Source organism: Leptonychotes weddellii, chromosome 7, assembly GCF_054177405.1.
Source record: "Leptonychotes weddellii isolate Sample4059 chromosome 7, ASM5417740v2, whole genome shotgun sequence".
Classification (NCBI taxonomy): Eukaryota; Metazoa; Chordata; class Mammalia; order Carnivora; family Phocidae; genus Leptonychotes; species Leptonychotes weddellii.
Window position 1 is genome coordinate 67,870,087 of NC_138375.1, and position 12,325 is coordinate 67,882,411.

The following is a 12,325-nucleotide window of genomic DNA, read 5'->3' on the forward strand; positions in this document are numbered from 1 at the left end:
CCAATTCACTATTCCAGGACTCCTGGGTTGCTTTTTCACTCAAGAGGGAAAGAATTCTTTTCTACCACTAATTACTCATAACTACCCATCAAATACATAATTTTCCATAAATACCATTTTCAAAATATAGATGTTCTGATCCAGGTTCTGGCCTACATGAGCTCAATTAATTTACATGCGTGTTGTCTTCTAGTGCTGTGAGCAATATAATGCCTTCGTCATGGCCCCTGAAAGTTTTCCAATTTAATCTCACTCAATTACAATCACTGCCTTGGGTTATTCATTCTAATGTACTTTGCATTCAGTCCACAATGCTCCCAGTCACCTGGTATCCACTCACCCATAATACGCTGGTTTCATTACTCCAACAGCCATCTCCTGGACTTTTCTTTAATAGTCATGGCAAACAAAGTGAAAACAGTATTGCTTCCTGTCCACCCTTGGGATGTGACTGCAGAATGCCCCTCCACATCTCTGGGAGGCAACCAAGCTGCTTGAACTAATTTTTTAAGTCAGCCCTTTGCCCCATGTGGTCTATTTTTATTCTATCAGCTTATGCCGAGGACAGAGGATACATGCCCTTGAGTGAACACCCAAAGCCAATTTGAGTCCATTCTCTTCCCCTGTTTTAGCCAAGCGTGGCTCCTGTCTCTAAACTCTCATTGCCTTTCCTTCTGCCACCACAGCTGGTTGCTGTCCTAGAGTTTTATCTCCCCCACTGACTAAAGTACAGGATTGATTTCTGCACTGGGAGGAAAGAATTTAATTGGTGAATAACAGTCACTTTTATTCCCTTGCATTCAGCGAATTTACAAGCTATCTCAGTATTTCAAAAAATAGGGCCTTCAGGCAGGAGTAGCATTTGAATCTGAGCATCAGCCATCTATCTACCTCAAGCACTCAGAGCCCAGTGAAGTTCAGTTGTTACTTTGAAAGCCTTAATAGGCACCATGGGACCCTAACACATTCTCTCTTTCACACGTAAGCAGTCTGGCAACTTTCTCAAGAACAAAGACCCGGTACAGCAGCTCAGCTCTCCACTTACATTTCAAGCTCTGTTCCTGCTCATCTAATTTTTGTAAATCCCAAGTTAAATTACTTAAGGCATTTTCCCCACTAAAATTACAACTAAACTAATGTTATAGAAAAGAGAAATATTTGTTGGCCTTTCTCAGAAATATAGGAATTGAATGAAATATCAACACTTCTTTTTAAAAGAATAACTACATTGCAGCCCATTATAGCCCAAGTTTTAAATAGGAAGTCCAGCTCTGCACTGAGATGAACAGAGGGAGCCCCTAAAGGACGTACCTTCCTGAATAAATATCCACAAGTTACCACCAGGTCATTCTAGTTAGCCACAGGGCCACTTCCCTTCTGTGCTAGAGAACCAAACAATATCAAACTGCCCTGATTGCTGGTATTGAACAAAGGCAGCTGCGAATACTAACATATGGAAATAAATACAATGGCATAGGACATTGATCTATTGAATGAAGTAATAGAAGGATTTATTTTGTTCATAGGATATAAGATGGAGAAAATCCACATTGAAAATCAAGCAGGAGAGAAGTGAGTAGTACGAACTGTGATCTAAACTGAATGGAAATCTGTGAACCTACGAATGGGAATCAAGGAGGAATTAATATCTTATAAATAAAACCTAAAGGTGTCATTCCTAGCCCTCATTTCCAGCCTCATCCCCTCCATATGTAATTCATGAATAATACTAAATTATACACTTGGTATAAAAATTATCCAGAGATAGATTCCCCCCATAATGACTACTTATATTAGATTTTGAAATTTCAATTAATAATTCTTCTCCAGTATGTTCTTCTACTGGTGTGCTAGGCAAATGCTAAAAATGCCAACAGGCTATTTGCTATTTTCACATCAACAGAAACATAATTAAGAGTATGTGAGGATAAAAGGAAGTCACAGAGAGATGGTAACGTTTATTTTGGTTAACCTACATTTTTTTGAGATGTTATCAGGGATGAAACAGTAAGATGAATTTTTTGGGAGGACACTAGGGCTACTCTTAAAAGACAGAAAAGAGACTTTTATAAATAACTAATAATTAATCAACCATGAAGGGGTTCAGGACAGCTCCCCCAGAATATGGATTATTTTGAGCTGAAGGCATTTGAAACCCTGGAGGCTCAAGAGAAACTTCTGTCCCTCTCTTAATCACACACAAGAATCTGAACTGGGGGTCTTTCCCAGAATAAGGGTTATTAGCAGAGATAAACTTTATCTGGGTGACCTACCTATATGGCAGGGCAAACATCTAATTACCAAATACTACTTTTCTTATGGCCCAAGAATTGCATTCCTTTCATCTGAAATCCCAGACTCCTACCCTTCAGAATCACATTTATACCTCATTTTGCCTGTCTTTGGAATTTCCATATTTATGTGGATTCCCCATACGTACACCTATTAAATTTGATTTTCTCCTGTTAATCTGTCTCATGTCAGTGTGATTCGTAGTCCAGCTAGAAGGGCCACTGAGGGGACAGGAATTCTTGCTCAACAATGTTAGTTTAGAACTGTGCTGTAAGAGCCAAGCAACATGCTACAGGAAAACAGAAACTAGATTCTTGCTTTATTTGGGGAAGGAAGAAAGGTATTAAGGAAAGCTTTGGAAACAGGCTGCATTTGAACTAGGTCTTTTTGAAAATTGAGTGGTAAGAGAAGGAGGATAGGACCAAGATTAAATTCTAGTATGATTAGTAAAAGCAGAAAAATGGAGAAAGCAGAAGCATAGAGACTATATCTGTTTGCTATCAATGTTATTAAGGCAACAACTAAATTCCCTTTTTTCTGATCTTTTTGCTTATAATATAAACCTCTGATCTATAATTCATTCTTCTAAAAGGACCTTTTAACTGTAGATTAGCCGGTAAAAGATAAAGATTACATTTTTTTTAAGATGACATAACTGAACCAAAAAAAAAAAACAAACAAAACCATAATATCAATGGGCAACTTCAAATATCCTGACACAAGTTTAAGCCTTTTTCCACTTACGATGGAACTTCCTTTTAAAATCTGACCAGAGTTAGAAATAATTGCATCTGGTAAGCAGAAGCTACATTAAGAACTATCATTCTAAATTTTATGACTTACTTGTGACCAACAGATATGACAGAACAGTAGGGAAAGGACAGACTTTTTATGAAGATGTAGTTTGGGGCCTGCCAATTAAAAAATATGTACTTCTGGGCAAACATTCTGAATCTCAGTTTTGCCATATGTATAATGAAATCAAAATGATCTATGTGGCGAAGGAAAAATAATTTTCCCTCTATCCTTCAAGTTTCTTGACTGAGACCCCCCTGTAAAATAAGATAGATTAACAGAAGAAAAACAAACAGAAGATTAATAGCATGTGTACCTCCAGTATACATGAGAGACACCCTGGAAAGCTGAGTAACTACCCCAAATGGCCCAAGCTACCACCTTAAATACCATCTCCAGCTAAAGACAAAAGAACATGTTGGGGTAGTGGGGGGCCAGTTATGGGAGGTTACCAAGAAAAGCACAGTGAACAAGGGTAAGGTTTCTATGCAGATTTAAGTCATTGCCTTCTTCATTAATAGCAGTCTCTAGGGATTTGGGGTCATCCTTCACTTCATGGTACAGAGAGGGATTTCCCCTATATATATAAATGTCTCTTACAAAAGGGTAAGTTTTACTGTTTTCAGAGCTTTTCCTGTCTTCTGTTTCCTAAAAATAATCAGCCTAAAATAACCCATATGCCAAAAAGGAATATTTTGAGGTAGTAAATTCTGCACACCTTCATCTACTCTTAAGGGGTGTGTGTGTGTGTGTGTGTGTGTGTGTGTGTGTTCAATTTCTGGTTCAGAGTAGATATTTAATATATTGTTGGCATTATTATTATTGAATATAGAAAGTTACTAAGCAACCTAAAGTTCATAATAAACAACTAAAATTTTGGTATAGCCCAGACTTCAGAAAAACATTTCAAAACATGCAGAGAAAAGATGCGTATGTCTTTATAGCCATAGATTCTGAACAAAAATAAACATTTAGAGAAACAGAAGATGGCAAAAAAAAATTAAATTCTAATTTTATAATCTTGACTCAATTTGGTCCATATGCCCATGCTATTTCCTTTGGCTCAATTTTCCTTTTTCATTTTTTCAAATTATATTATTCAACAAATCAGACAGGAATTGCTTCCGTATGGCTAATCTAATCTTCGCTTTCTTGCCTACACATAGATGTATTTTCCTTTATTCATTTTTGCATTGTCCCTCTTTCCTTTTTTCTTTTCCTATTTTATTACTAGAAACACCATTGGTTCACTGAACCATTGGAGAAATCACAGAATGCTGGTAACTAATATTGCACCCTGACCCTGAGAGACACCTCATTACAGATGTCACTGGGCCACACAAACATGGGTGTGGGTAAGAAAAGTGCATCACAAATACCTCATTTGAGTTTCTCCACTCCAAGTAATGCTAATACCAAGACTTGCACGTCATGAAGCTACATCATCAGCACTTTCACCTCCCTGAGGACAAGGACTAAAATATTCATTATTGAAGCAAGAAGTCCATTTTCATTTTGCATTTCAGCTATCTAAATCCATGTAAAAAATACATTAACAATCATGCAGGATATACTCTGCTTTTCTGAATGGCACATTTTGCATGAATTATTTCAGGGCAAAAATATAATGAGTTAAATCAAAATGCATAAAAACTAGTGAATAAAAAAATGGCACTTGAAGTATAGACTTAAGCGGTCAACATATCAACTTACTACTTTACTATCAACCTAGTAAAGTCTATAAAAAAAAAGTGGTCTACCACTATGCCTTAAAAGTTAGTTAGATCATGACATATACTAAAATCTTGACTACTCTAGAAGCATAAAGTTGCAGGCCGAAGTATGTATTCTCTGCCTTCAGTTCTATAAAGTGTATATTTAGAGTGGGCTAACAGAAATATACCAACTGATTGCAATATTCATAACAACACAAAAGAACCGTTTTCTAAAATAAGGCCCATATCATGGAAATACTGATTTTAATCTTTCTTAGAATTAATATGTGTGTGTGTGCACACACGCATGTGTGTGTCTAAGGGGTATTACTGTGACAGAGAAAATGAATATACAGATGTGAATAAAGCAAAACAACAATAAGAAAATGTTAAAGTTTGTAGAATAGATCTGTATTTGAAAAGAGAAAAAGGCTCTGTTCTTAGAACATCATTGACCCCCTTACCCTCCTCACATATGCTCTGATTAGCTCAATAGCAGTCTATCTCATCCAAAGGCTTCAACCTTGAAAAAGCACTCATCTCTATGCAAAGCAATTAGGAAAAAAGTGTGCCCTGCACAAAGTAGTTTCTCAATAATGATGCTTTGGCCATCCAGAACAACATGGAAAGGAGACAGACATTAATGACTCAGGCCTGCTGAAAACAGCACACATTCTAGAAATAAAAGGCTTTGCTAGAAAGGGCATAATTCCATCTCTGAAGGTCACAGAGTTCTTCACATTCATTTCTGGATATTGTATGCTGAAATTACAAGCTTGTATTAGCATCTCCTAAGCTTGATTAGCATCTGCTGAACCAAGTCAGCAAAAGGAAGCCAACTTTAACACAGTTGAAGTTCTAATTACTTCTACACGGTCATTATTTCTGGGGAAATCATTGTAGGAGTATATATTTGTTTAAATATGGCCATTTAATTTTTATTTTTTGCTGTCAAGCATATGACCATTGCTGAAGCAACTTACCAAGAAAAACTAAAAAATTCTAAAACCCTCCAAATAAATAAATAAATAAATAAATAAAGCTAGAATAGTAGTCTGAAATAGACCTACACTCCCAAACCAAGGCCTAGTAATTCATGTTAAATTTTGGAATCCTATACCATAGTTTAAGTTGAAAGTTCAACACATACATCATAGTCTTCCAAAAATGGCCAGTGTGAGATTTCTGGTCCCACATGCTTTTCTGGAACTTTGCTGCTCTCTCACCAAAGGTGTGGTCTATTTCTCCTCCCCTTGAAATTGAGCAGGACTCTGTGATTGCCTTGACAAAGAGAATACAGGAAGAGATGCTGTGTGACTTCTCTGAGAGTAGGTCAAAAAAGGCAATTTGGTTTCTCCTGGCTTTCCCTCTCTTTCTCTGGGCATGAGCCTTGGGAGTCTTCTGCCAATTTGCAAGAAGTCCAACTACCTTAAACCCACCAAGTTAGCAAGGTCACATAGAGAGACTAGAGACAGAGATGCCCAGAGAAACCTTCAAATAATTCTAGCCTCCAGTCTTCATATCTTCCAGGTGAGGCCCTACATATTATGGAGCAGAGACAAAGCAGCCCATCATGTCCTGAAAAGATCTCTGACCCACAGAATCTCTGAAAATAATAAATGATGTTTTGTATTACTAAAGTTTTAGGAAGTTTTACTATGCCATTATAGTGACTAGAACACCCACATAAAAGAAATATAGAGTAAACTTGGGACAAATGTTCCACTTAGTGAATCTAACTCTTCCCTTCATTTTTTACTGCCTTTTAAGAATGGTGTAACATTTCCAAATAGGTATTCAATTCCTTAATGAAATAAGAGAAGTGCATGTCCCATCAATTATACAAATACAAATGACATAATGCCTATTAAATACTTTGAACTTTCATTAAGATCAAATGAAATGTAAAATCTTCCCAAATGAGCCTCGAAGTTCTGTCATTTGCCCACATTTCCTGGGACAACCCCAACACCTCCCTTCCCATACACACACACACTATCCCTAATATGGCCAAGAGATAAATAACAGGATAGATACATGTCCCTTTTATTCCTCATTCTTATTTCCAAATGTAGGAGTCAGGGGTAGGCTACCCGCAATTGGGCCACTTTGGCATATCGATTATTTCAAATAAAAGTTAACTTAAGGGACAGTCGAGGCAAGAAGGACACTTGGACCCTCCTATGTCCCCCTGAAAGCAGGAAATAAATCTCTCACATGAAAGATACTCTCCAGGTACTAGAAAATAAAGAGACATCCTTATTGTCAGAGATGGGAAATTTAGAGCTGAGAAGGCTGTATAAACAACCCTTATTACTTCTTACTAATTTACACAACACAAATTCTGTTTAGAATTATTTACTAATTGAAGATCACAAAGTTAAGTTTTCTTTGTCCTGTCAACTCCTCCTCACAGATTTATTGTTACTTTGTCTAAAAAGTATAAAAACTGCCTGCCTTGGTCATTTCTTTAGGAGTCAATTTCATTATTGGGCCTCTGTGCGCATGTACTAAAACTGTTGTTCTTTCTCCTGTTAATCTGTCTCTCTGGAAGACGTTGAGGGTACAGAAAAAATTTTTCCTTGCCTTCACAATATTCCAGCATTTTGTCCCTGCAAGTAAAGTCTAAGCAAGAGATATTACTAACTTGAGGGGATTGTCAGAAGAAATTGATAACCTTCAATGACAAATCTCTACACAGAAAAGTAGTTTTTAATGAAAAATTTGCTCATTATCTAACTTTCAATTAAAAAATTAGGGTTGACATATTTTTGCAATCTGTACATACTTGTAATCATCATCATAGTAACATTTTTTTTTCTTTAGGATCCATTAAGCACAGAAACTTCTTGAAAGGAGTTCAGGGAATAAGAAAAATGATAGTCTTAATTTCTCTGAAACTAATGTTTTATTAATCCTTCAAGTCTGAAAAAATCTTCATCTGAAAACAATCTCATTTACAATAGCATTAAAAAAGAATAAAATACTTAGGAATAAATATAACCAAGGAAGTAAAAGATCTATTCATTGAAAACTATAAGACATTGATGAAAGAAATTGAAGAAGAAACAAAAAATTAGTGTTGTTAAAATGTCCACACTATCCGAAGCGATCTACAGATTCAATGATGCAATTCCTATCAAAATTCTAATGGCATTTTTCACAGAAATAGAAAAAACAATTCTAAAATTTGTAAGTAACCACAAAAGACCATGAGGATCCAAAGGATTCTTGAGAAAGAAGAGCAAAGCTGGAGGCATCACACTTCTGACTTTATATTACAAAGCCATCAAAATCAAAACAGTATGTTAGTAGCATAAAAATACACATATAGAACAATAGAACAGAATCAGAACCTAGAAATAAATCCACACATATATGGTTGGTTAATTTATGAAAAATGAACCAAGAATATTCAGTAGGGAAAGGATAGTGTCTTTAGGGCGCCTGGGTGGCTCAGTTGGTTAAGCGACTGCCTTCGGCTCAGGTCATGATCCTGGAGTCCCAGAATCGAGTCCCGCATCAGGCTCCCTGCTCAGCAGGGGGTCTGCTTCTCCCTCTGACCCTCTTCCCTCTCGTGCTCTCTGTCTCTCATTCTCTCTCTCTCAAATAAATAAATAAAATCTTTAAAAAAAAGTGTCTTTAATAAATGGTGTTGGGGAAACTAGATTGCCACATGAAAAAGAATGAAACTGGACCCCTATTTTACACCATACATAAAAATCTATTCAAAATGGATTACAGACTTAAATGTAAGATCTGAAACTGTAAAACTCGTAGAAGAGAGCATAGGGGTAAGTTCCACAGACATTGGTCTGGGCAATGATTTTTCAGATTTGACATCAAAAGCAACAAAAGCAAAATAAACAAGTGAGACTACATCAAACTTAGGAGCTTCTGCTCAGCAAAGGAAACCATCAACAAAACGAAAAGGCAACTTATGGAATGGGAAATGAAGAAAATATTTGCAAACTACACATTCAATAAGAGGCTATTACCAAAAATATATAAGGAACACATACAACTCAATAGCAAAAAAAACCAAAATCAAATAACCAAATTAATAAATGGACAAAGGACCTGAACAGATGATGTTTTCCAAAAAAGACATACAAATGGCCAACAGGCACATGAAAAGGTGCTCAACATCACTAATCAGAGAAACACGAATCAAAATCGCTATGAAGTTACCCTAAACCAATATGTTAGGATGGGTATGAACAAGATGAGAGACAATAAATATTGGCAAGAATGTGGAGAAAAGGGAACCCTGATACACTTTGGCAGGAATGTAAACTGGTATAGTCACTATAGAAAATAGCATGGAGTTTCCTCAAAAAATTAAGAACAGAACTGCCATATGATCCAGCAATCTCACTTCTGATATATATCCAAAGGAAACAAAACCACCTCGAGGAGTTATCTGTACTCCCACGTTCATTGCAGTATTATTCACAATAGCCAAGGTATGGAAACAGCCTAAGAGTTCGTCAACGGATGATGGATCAAGAATATCTGTATCTTGATATATCTATCTATATATATATTATATATCTATGTATATACACACATGCACAAATATACATTTAATGGAATATTATTTAGCCTTTAAAAAAAGGAAATCATCTTATTTGCAACACCATGGTTGCAAATGGAGAGTATTATGCTAAGTAAAATAAGGCAGACAAAGAAAGATTAATACTGCATGGTATCATTCATAAGTGAAATCTAAAAAAAAAATAGTCGAATTCATAGCAACAGAGTAGAAAAGTAATTGCCAGGTGCTGGGGAGAGGGGGAATAGAAAGAGGTTGATAAAAGGGTACAAACTTTCAAATATAAGATGTGTAAGGTCTGAGGATCTAATGTGTGACTATAGTTGATAATATTATATTGTATAATTGAAATTTGTTAAGACAGTAGAACTTAAATATTCTTACACACACAAAAATGGTAAATATGTTAAATGATGGATATGTTAATGAACTCAATGAGGGGAATCCCATTACGATGTATATGTATATCAAGTCACCACACTGTACATGTTAAGTATCTTACTACTTTGTCAATTATACGTCAAAAGCTTAAAAAAATTTTTAAAGAGAGAGAAAAAAGAAAAACAATATGCTCTTTTATATTTATTCATCAAATATTACAGAGCAACTAAAATGTGCAGTGGGAAATTCTAGGTGCTTTGGGGTACAAAGAACCTTTCAAGAAACTAAAGTACAGGAAATAAGGTCTGACCATAAATAACATAGAAAGTGATGAAATAAAGAAAAACAGATTTGGTTTTTCAGATAATAGAAAGATTGCTTCCATATGTAGGAACACAGTCATGAAAAACCTCCTGAATGCACAACAATTTGAATATTTGGGCCAGAAAATTCTATGTAGAAAAACTAACATTTACAAAAGCTCAGAATTTGGAAAACATCACTGAAATCAATAGTGCATGAGAGGGAATGGAAGAGGATTGGAAAAGTAAAGAAGGAGTAATATTAAGGGGCAATATTAAGGTAGGAGATTGGAGTCCTTGAATGATAGGAAAGGTTTGAATTGATTACTTAAGAACAGAAAACAGTTGAAGATTTCTGAGCAAGGGAATGACATAAATAAGGGTGGGATGCCTCTTACTTATATGGCACTTTAACATTAAAAAGCGTCCCAATGTATTTTATCTCATGTCTTTAATCACAAAACTCTGTGAGGCATGAAGAGATTATTATCAAATAATCCTCCCCAAATCATAGTGTTATTTGGTGGCATAAACCAGACTCAGAGCCAAGCCTTTACTAAAGTACAGCAGCCTTTCTACTAAAATACAGAATGAGCTAGCTGGTGGTGTGTGAGAATGAAGAGGAAATGACAAGTCGGGGAGGTTGTGAATTAATCCCTGTGAAAGATGATCAAAGTGGAGACAAGATGAGACATGTCTTAGTGATACAGGAAGCAAAATTATCCAGGTAAAAGAAGTTAAGCCACATTTTTCACTGAAAAGCAGCTATTGTAAAACCTTTAGATTTTGTTCCACATGCACTGCCTTTAGTAAATCATCCTATAATTCTCTAGTTTATAGAAAGAGAATCTATGAAGCTCTTAGTAACTAAATTAGCAGCCTAGAAAATTAAGTGAAAAATATACACATTGCTTCTAAAACAAAATAAAGCCTTAACAATTTCTTATTTTATGAAGTTTATTTTAACACTGGATTATGAAAATGTCATGCTCTAACACAGTGGAATGATATGAAAGCCCAGTATTATAAAAGTTTTAAAATATTCAAAATATTCTAACAAGAGTAAAATTCTCCATTGTATTCACTTCAATCACCATAAGGAAAATCACCACTAAGTAAAAGGATAAAATGCTTCTTTCTTTTTCTTTCTCCTAAACCTTAAAACAATTCATAAAGTTTCCATCAACAGTTTGGAATTATATATACAGATCTAATTAAAAAGCCTAGAAGCACATACTAAGCTAAGTCTCAAACTTTTGAAATTGCTAAAAATCAATATGAAATTAACACAGAAACCTATGGTTAGTCTTAAAGATCTTTGCAAATTCACAAAATGCTTCCAAATCATGGTAGTTTATCCCAAACGCTCCAAGGAAGCAAGACAGTTTTGCCATATTTCTATTTCCCCATGAATGGTAATAGTAATTATTCCCTCTTCCTCCCTGGTATCTTGTCCTGTGCCTTATTACAAAAGGGAAAAACAATAATTTATAAACATGAAATCATACCAAAGAGAAATAGGGCCAAATGGATATACCCGAGCACCAAGAACCCCCAGGGCAGAATAAATGTCCAGGATTTCCAGGCGCAATGGGCAAACTTTCAAGAGCTCTCTGGACAGAAAATGAACTAAAACAATTAAAATGTTGATGCATTTTAACTGACACAAAATCTCCTTCTCTCCTTCTTAACAACTCTGCCAAAGTTATCTTCACAAGCAAATGTCAGGAGGCACAGTTCACAGTTAAGTTGACAATCAAACAAGAACAGCTGCATGGGTCTGGCACATTGGAGATTCGGAGAGCATTTACTAAACAGACGACCCAGAATCCAGATTTGTTAGGTAAGGACAGTACCCACCTAGAAGTTCATAAGAAGATATTCTACCAAAGTCCAAGGAGAAAGGGAAAAGAATGTTTACTCCCAGGAATAAATGTATTCACACTGGCACTCACGTGAGCTTCATCCTGTGACACTCAGAGCTCTCAGGGCATTCATCCTCAATCTCTCCCAGATGCAAGGTTAGAAGTTGGAAATACCTAACACTGGATATGCTGAGTGGGCTCTTCTGTCTGTAACAAGACCACCAACTGCACTGAAGGAAGTGCTGCAAATAAGGAGGGAGAGAAGTGCCATCAGTGTTTCTCCCTATATTGTAATAGTATCAGTCACTTCATCACTCAGATATCATTTTTTAAAAAGAACTCATTGAACACTGCTGAAAATACTCTTCTGCCTACTGAGAAGTATGCTGATTGGAACTCAATTGGCTTAATCTTTTTAGT

General features: G+C 35.9%; 1 long non-coding RNA gene across 2 annotated transcripts in view; it reads right to left on the minus strand.

Moving 5' to 3' along the window:
- Positions 1–12,325, minus strand: part of LOC115944620 (uncharacterized) — a 1,151,228-nt gene that overhangs the window by 946,421 nt on the left and 192,482 nt on the right. For both annotated transcript variants that reach the window (XR_014147031.1, XR_004079136.2), the window contains exon 3: positions 11,996–12,147. This is a non-coding gene — a long non-coding RNA (uncharacterized LOC115944620). The remainder of the gene's footprint in view (positions 1–11,995; positions 12,148–12,325) is intronic.